General features: G+C 34.5%; 1 long non-coding RNA gene across 1 annotated transcript in view; it reads left to right on the top strand.

The window, feature by feature from the left end:
* Positions 1-3863: 3863 nt before the first annotated feature.
* The window catches only part of LOC117119095, a 14261-nt gene continuing 11478 nt past the window's right edge, over positions 3864-6646 (top strand). Inside the window, exon 1 of the long non-coding RNA XR_004447128.1 lies at positions 3864-4043. This is a non-coding gene — a long non-coding RNA (uncharacterized LOC117119095). The remainder of the gene's footprint in view (positions 4044-6646) is intronic.

Raw genomic sequence — 6646 nt, 5'->3', positions numbered from 1 at the left:
TATACGACAGTATTTCTAGCCGTATTGCCAGATTTATCTGGCCGAACGCCCTCATGAGGCGTAGCATTGTGTAATACAATGTTCCCGACGGTTATTTGGACCTGTTCAGCCATGAAGCCTTCGTGGGCAAGTGGTTATGACGCGCGGCGTGTCAGTGAGAGGTCGCAGGTTCGAATCCCGTCGCAGGCATTTTATTACACAATTCCTTTATATTTATGTATGTATGTTGGGGGAGGGTGGTGTAAATATAACCAAGATACGAAAATGTAGCGATTGCATACGTTAACATTATAGAGACGTAAAATTTATTCAAGACGAATATTTCTGACACGCATGTGTCCTTCAGCGTTTACATGTATGAATGACAAATACAGAACAGATCAAAATAAAATCTGCAAGGAATTAACCAAAATAAATCGTAAGACAATAGGCACATGAAGCTTCAGGTTTCAATTTCTAACTGACAGACGTTGTGCTGAACTTCAGTGGATTATGAAACTGAACACATTTAAAATTGGTATTAACAAAGTCCTAGGCTTCATAAGCGGTTATTATTTTACTTAGGTCTAATTAGGTATATGTGGTCCTATGAGCATGATGATGATGATAATATTTATAATAATAACAATAAAATAATAATTATAACATTAAAAGTAATACTATAATAACAATTATATTAATACTAATTATGATCATTTATATATACTCTTTGCCACTATTATGACTTCAGTGTACACTCAGATGCTTAAACTTCCAACATTTTGTTTATTTTGTTCTGTTGTTTGTCATAGGTCATTTTTAAGTGTTACCGACAGTTTATTAGTTAATCACTTCTCAATTACTAATTGCGTGCCTAATAGGTCAAAATATATAGGCCAATCCCGGAATATCACAATATAAATGAGAACATTATTTTGGGGTCACAATATTGAACTGAAGTGTAAAATTTGTTATATCATATAACAATGTTTTCATATAACATAGTGTAGTTTTAATAGATTTATATAAGTAATATAGTCACAATAACAAAAGATGTGTGTAGCACACTATTATGATATAGGAATTATAAGTATTTTTAAAAACAAGTTATGATATATGTATCAGAATGTAATAAAATAAATAGAATAAAGAAAGGAGTCTAGGCTATTATCGTAAATAGATATGTGGTAATTAGAAGTATTAACCAAAATACAATCAAACTGGAAATAACAAAATATGAGGTATACATGTAGCTAAAGATAATGTAAAATATTCAAAGTAGAAATCGGTATAAAACTATGCAAAAGGAATTTTATTTCATTATATGTTCCACTTGATAGTATATTATAATAATATCTATGAGACGGTTTGAGATTAGAATGAGGTGAGTGCACGGGTGGCTAACGGTGTAATCATTGCCAATAATGCCGAGATCTCTTTTAAAGGCCAAAAAGATGGGTTTTGTATTTGAGAATATATTTTAGTTCAGTGAGTTTTCTGTCTGAATAAAATTACCAGATTCAGATTCAGGTTCAGATTTATCCTTATTCGTCATAAATCAAGTACAGGAAATTATTTCCTGGGTAATATACACATATCACAAACAATATTCAATATTCATAAGTACATATACACAAAAGGTAACACTCGTTAACAGACAGACTTTACCTAACAAATTCCTCATTATATAACCTAATAGCACTAGGTAGAAATGAATTTATGTGTTTGTCTGTCTGTCTTTACTCTAATTTGAATTATTCTTCCTGATCTACTGAATGTTATACGGCACCACTGTTTAGAGGTTGTGTTGCGTCATTAATTATGCCTCTGAGTTTATTTATCATGGCAACCTTACATAAGGTAGTACCTTTACCAATACGATGTCTTACTGGCAACTCGTGTAATCCTGGTAAGTTTTCCAAGATTTCTTGGTCAGTCCGGTCATCAGACGAATTATTACAAAAAGTAAGCACTGATTGTATAAAAGAGATATAATGAGTCATTACCAACGTTAAAATAATTATTAGTTTCTTTAGGAAGAACAGGCGTTGATTAGCTTTAGCATACAGTTTACTCGAGTTTGAATTCCAACTCAGATCCTCATCTTTTCAGATACCAAAAAACCTATCTGTACCAGCGATTATAGCAAATTTTATGTTATTAATCTTAGGGTCAAGGGAATTGAAATGCTCAGAAACAGGGAGTCCAGTGAGATTTTTGTGGATGAATTGATGAGTCACAAAAATGTAGCAAAATACAACCAACAAATATACTAATTGTAGTACGGAGTTTAGTGCTGGTCTCGAATATATAATGAACAATGGGGCAAAACATCTCATTGATCTACATCAGCATAGACATTATACAGCTATATCTAGGCCAAAATATACGCACAAAAATATCGATAACAAAAAAATAAATAAATTTATCATATCGATTGAGAAATGACTTATCGTGTTTATTCGAATGAGAGGTTGAGAAAGGTTTTTTTTTAGAGGGCGTTATTCGAGGGAGGCGTTTATTTTTGGGTGCAAAATGGATACGTATAGGCTATACTTAAATAAACGCCCTTTAATTTCACTGTAAATTTGGAACTACAACACGTACCGTCAAAAGGTGATTGCGTAATCATAAAGGATTTTTGATCCCAACCACGTTTACTGGAGTAGATCATTAATAGAATGTGTTTAGAATGATGTTGCTTCCATTATATTTATTTACAGTCATCATTTAGGCGAACGTTTCTGAGAGAAAAAATAAACGTCTAGGGGCGTTTATTCGAGGGAGGCGCCGTTATTCCAAATGAGGTTCTAGAGAGGGCGTTTATTCGAGGGGGCATTTATTCAAAGCGCGGCTTTTATTCGAATAAATACTGTATATCTTGTACCTCGAAATACGGTGAGTATATAGAAGTTGATGTAGACAATAGAACCATAATTTGTAGTGTAAATAATAGACCTATGGCTTACATACTTTTTAAAATCCAAATGAGCGACCGACATAAATACAACAGTGAAAAAAAATCAAATTTTACCTCGTGGGCAACAATAATATTGACATAAATACATATAATTTCGTAAAAGCTGTTCAAGATCATGTTGTTTTTTATGCTTATGGAATCATTAATACCGTTAATAGATAAAACTTCATGTAGTTTAAAATCATATTTAAAGAGGATGGAAAGGTGACCATTCAAGCGTATCCTAGAAAAAGGCTTATATTCAGGGACCCTTTTAATGAATGAAATAATTATTAGGAGACTTAGGAAGTGAAGATGTTTACAGTCTTGGAGAAAAAAAGCATTGTGCTTTCTCGAGACTTAAACCCAGGACCCCGGAGCGCAAGCATATTATTCACCAAGCTACATCGCCACTACATGTATAACAGAAAAAACTGAAACAATAATAGAAAATATCGAATCCACGTTACAAAATTACAAGATATTTTCTTATGCCATTTATACAGAGTGCCTTTGTCTTTCTGGACCCCCTGCTACAAAATCTGGACCCGCCCATGGTACTCACAGCATGGACTTATTATTAGGTCCATACTCACAGGCTCGCAAAAGGCCGCCAAATGCAAACCTTTTTGCAAGTTTACATAATTTAATATAGCATAAAGTCATATATAATAACGGTGTTCACACTTACATTTACCAGGATCAGGACAAAACAAAATAAGGATTATTTTCCTTATAGAACTAAAATTTGATTTTCTTTGAAATGAACGTACTTTTTCTACTGTCTTTATTCAATTGTAATTTTTGAGTTACTAACGTTATGTTCCTTCTAATAGATATGACACATGGCTCTTGCTGTCTCAAAGCTATCGACCACGAAGGCGCCCATCAGCACAAGAAACTTCAGTGTTATAATCTAAGGACATTTATGGAGACAACTTTGGGTCTTTGCGCCATGAAATGTTTTGTAAAAAAAACATGCAAGTCTATCAACTTCGACTCAATGACTGGCATATGCGAATTAAATTCTGCTACGTTTGAAAAAAAAAGTCCATGGTTCTTGATGCCGAGTGAAAACTTTACTTACTACCCGAGACACAGCGAGGTAAACAAATTTGCACCAATATACATCGTCATAACCTCACCCGACATAAAATACACACGAATATGTGTACATACACTATATAAGGATAACTAACCCTTTCCAGTCCATGATATTTTTAATTGCTCATAATTATATGTATTTTATAAAGTTTTATAAGACTAAAAATGATGTGATGAAGATAACACATTTCAAAGTTTAATTTAATGCCAGTAACTTTATTCAATTAATTATGTAGCTAATTAGTCTTTGGTCGCTGACGTCCCTGAAGTCCCTTCAGGCTATGTCGATTCCCCAAAACAATTTTTGCCACCATTTTATTGACTTTCTATCGACCCCGTACAAAACCCCCAACATATCTGCTTTGTCCATTGCACCTATATACTAATTATAGTCTACTGCTACTCTTGGACATCTATTTTAGAGTCATCTTTTAGCGTCCTTTTGAACACTTTGTTTCGGAACCATAGTAATTTGAAATAAATTAATATGGATTTTTGTCTAACCATTTAAAGACACTAATGCCACCCTGCCTTTTTGTGTAATCATATTCCCCACTATTTTCCAAGCCATCGGAAAGAACTGGAAGGTACTTGCGGTTTGACCTGATGGTTACACATGTAAGAGAACCATCGTCTTTCATGTTTTCCAATAATGGCACTATAGATAATTGTCAAAGTAGACAATGTAAGTTTTGCCCGCAAGAGGTCTTGTTAAGTCATGGATAATCTTTTCTCCCAGACCATAACCTTTAGGGAAATCAGTTTCCTGTACCACATCACTACCTTTTCCTTGGCACACAATAAATTGCCCAGTGTATCCCGAATTATCTGCCCAATACCCTAATTTTTACCCCATTTTGATGAGCTTCATTGGATTATATTGTTTGAGTGTTTGAGAGATGATCGTCCCTTAAACAGGATTGTACTCTCATCAATGCTTTGCCTTCTATCTGATTGATATAAAAGAGCAAAATCCTTATTTAGAGCACTGACCAATGGCCGTAATTTATAGATTTTGTCAGGCGTATTCATGTTATCATTGACATGTAGAATTGAGAGAATATCTCCAAATCGGTTGCGAGACAAGCAGCTTGACACAAAGTTTACATTCAAGTCAGCATCACAGCACTAGTAATCTCTCCATGACGAAAGGTGGTGATAACCCATATATTATTATATAGGCCTATGTTGAAACTTGCGGTACACCACGCAAGTAGTTCTGAAAAGAACTGTTGTAGTTGAGAAAGTCTCGACGTTTCGATTGAGTTGCTTAGATCGTCTTCAGAAGAATGATATCTGCAGAAACTCCAAAAACAGGGAAATAATTATATGCTATAAATTTATTCCAATAAACCCTAAAAGTTGGTTTTCCTTTAATAGTTGGGAATGATGACCCTTCTGGTTTGCATAGAGGTTTATTTGGTAGATAATGTTGTTTCATATGTCTTCGTCTAAAAAAAAAAAAAAAAAAAAAAAAAAAAAAAAACAACAGTAGGTGAAATACAGACTGCAAACTCCTTTATTGCAGACACCTGCAAACTCATTTATTGAAGACACCTGCATCCTCTGAAAAAAAAAATTGGATCTCTTGTCTCATATCACTTTCTTTTTTTTCCGTTGTTGTTGTTTTCTAATTATCCCAGCATTTTTTCGAAGAACACTCAAGGGCTGATCATCAATGTCACTAGAATCACCGTCACTAGCATCAAAATCACTAGCATCAACATCACTAGCATCTGAAAGGCTCCTTCCTAATCTGCTAAGTGGAATCATCATCACCATCATCATTGCTTTCAGTTAGATGAAAGCATAGATGGGGACTCTGTTCCAGCAAAATATTCTTCATCTTCCATATCGAAATGAACTGGTGTTGTATCGTGTATTGGTTCATTTTGTAACTCCGGAATTCCTGATAAAATGGTATTAAAAATGCTTTCTGCTTATACATTCTGCGAACAATCAATAAAAATGAAATTCAATACATAACATTAGTAATATTCCAGACACCTACCATATGTCTACACAATGAAGAGAGAATAACCGCCCCTCCTAACGTGAAAATTTCCTAAAGCGCCTAATTTGAATAAGCGCCCCTCATAAGATAGAAAATCTTTTAGCAAGTCAATAATCCAATCAATCCTGGGGCTGTGGTTGTTAGCATGATTTGAGCTGTAGAGTGGAAACACATTCTTCTTCAGTCAATATCAAAATGAGGATATTTCTCTTGGACAGATGAGAGCTCCGATCCCTGGACAGATGAGAGCTCCCTGGAGAGACAGTATATTTCCAACTTTAATCTTTTTACATATTTGTCTATGTCTAGTCCTACTCCTCTTTTTCTTTTTTCGACCTTTCGTAATGTCCTTATATAAACTTTTTTCATTCAAAAAGTGCTTCTTGAATTTTTAATTATTAAAATAATTTCCCATAAGAACCCCTCAATTTTCATCTATTGCCATAAGCGTCCCCTCAATTTCCACTCTGTTTTCACAAGCGCCCCGTTTGAATAAGCGCCCGTTTGATTAAGCGCCCCTTCAGAAAGTGCAAAAAATATTTTAAGCGCCCGGGCGCTTATTCGCGCGAGTACGGTTATTACTTTGTGTC

The sequence above is a fragment of the Anneissia japonica genome, unplaced genomic scaffold (genome assembly GCF_011630105.1).
Source record: "Anneissia japonica isolate Jap-2015-1 unplaced genomic scaffold, ASM1163010v1 scaffold1792_len1028045_cov167, whole genome shotgun sequence".
In the NCBI taxonomy this organism is placed as follows: domain Eukaryota; kingdom Metazoa; phylum Echinodermata; class Crinoidea; order Comatulida; family Comatulidae; genus Anneissia; species Anneissia japonica.
The sequence above is the reverse complement of the archived record's forward strand: the minus strand, read 5'-3'. Positions and strand labels throughout refer to the sequence as shown.